The sequence below is a fragment of the Octopus bimaculoides genome, chromosome 6, assembly GCF_001194135.2.
Source record: "Octopus bimaculoides isolate UCB-OBI-ISO-001 chromosome 6, ASM119413v2, whole genome shotgun sequence".
NCBI classification, from domain to species: Eukaryota; Metazoa; Mollusca; class Cephalopoda; order Octopoda; family Octopodidae; genus Octopus; species Octopus bimaculoides.
Genome location: NC_068986.1, coordinates 79,842,163 through 79,844,055, shown reverse-complemented (window position 1 = coordinate 79,844,055; position 1,893 = coordinate 79,842,163).

Genomic DNA, 1,893 nt, shown 5'->3' with positions numbered 1-1,893 from the left:
CATGCTGGCATGGATTGGAGAGTTATTAATGTAGAAATATGGTATCGTAGCTACTAACAGTTGAGGGTTGCGTAGTCTAGACGGCGTTTTTAGATTTCATTATCCTCTTTAACCCGAGCAAAGCCGGGTATTTCTGCTAGTATATATATATATGTATATATATATATATGTGTGTGTGTGTGTGTGTGTGAGTGTATATATATATGTATATATTTATACACACACACACGTACACACACACACACACACACACACACACACACACACTCACACCCACACACACACACACAGACGGGATAATCACACTTTTGATCAAAGGTTTGTCCGATTAGAGCTTACCCGGGCTACTATAACAAAAACGACAACAGAGGACGTACGGTTTGTTAAAAGAAGCCAATTATACATTCTCGTTGCTACTTGCACGGCTGAATTATACTTGTCTATGGCATTTATTTTTCTACTGAAGATACTAAATAAGGCTTAAACCCGTCTAACCCTGACTTAAATATTAGCCGAGAAAGAAAACAAAACGCAACAAGAAAAAAAAAGCAAAACAACAGCAACAAAAAGAAAAAAGTTAGTAATCGATTAATATATTTCTTTCCATCTCAGTTTTGATTCAAGTCTAGGCTTTTCATCGTACCAAGACATACAAAACATAATATATACTTTCAGTCAGTTAACTATTATTTATCATTGGCATGACATATTGGAATTATCTATTGACAAGTCGACTTATTGAGAATTAAATGCTTCTGGCAAGCAGAGTCGACACGGCTACCGGTGTTGAGATAAAAACAGTCAACACTTCTGCCGAATTCCGATCGATTTGGAAAGCTGTCATTTTGATTCATTTCAAAATAATTTTTCTCTTATTAGAAATTGGAGGAAGAGGGAGGGCAGGAGAATGATGATGGGGCTCTCTAATCAATTCAGATGGATTTCATTTGATTTAAATTGATTACCTAGGTAAAATTGCAAGATGCCATTTTCAGTTCGTTTAAATTGCTAATTTGACCAAAGTGTGCGATTAAAAAACATTGTCATATAATGTAAATAAAACATAATGGTTAAATAATGGCTAAATATTTTACATTTGATTAACTATGAGAAATGGACAAGCTGAAGGGAAAACGAGAAATATAACATTAATTTTCTAATTAATGACAGAGTCTATTTGAGAACACATATACAAAGGAAAAAATTAAAAAAACAAAAATATAAAAGGTGTAAGTTCCATATTTATATTCACATTAATCTTAATTATATATACTTAATATTGATTGCATATATTTATTAATCATAATAAAGAATCATTAACTAATTACTCAAATATAACACACTCGTGGCATTCTTCACTTGACGAAATCAAGATTTTAGCGTTTGGGAGAATTAATAAAATAATATAAAAATAATCATGCCTAAGAATAAAAACGAAGGGAATCAACTTTTCAAGTGTTGTTATCGCCTTGCATGTATAGAAATATTAAGCACCTAGGCAAAATAAAATTTGCACACACTTACACGCACACACATACACACACACACATACACACACACACACACACATACACACACACACACACACACACGCACGCACACACACATACACATATAAACACACACATACATAGAAACTATATATACATATATTCTAATATAAGTATATACATATATTTACACAGACTCACGCACATGCATACACATAGGCGCCGACGTGGTTGTGTGATAAGAAGCTTTCTTACCAACCACATGCTTCCGCGTTCAGTCCCACTGCATGGCACCTTGGGCAAGTGTTTTCTACTCGGGTCAACCAAATACTTATGAGTGAATTTGGTAGATGGAAACTGAAAGAAGTTTCTCGTATATATATATATATATATATATATATAT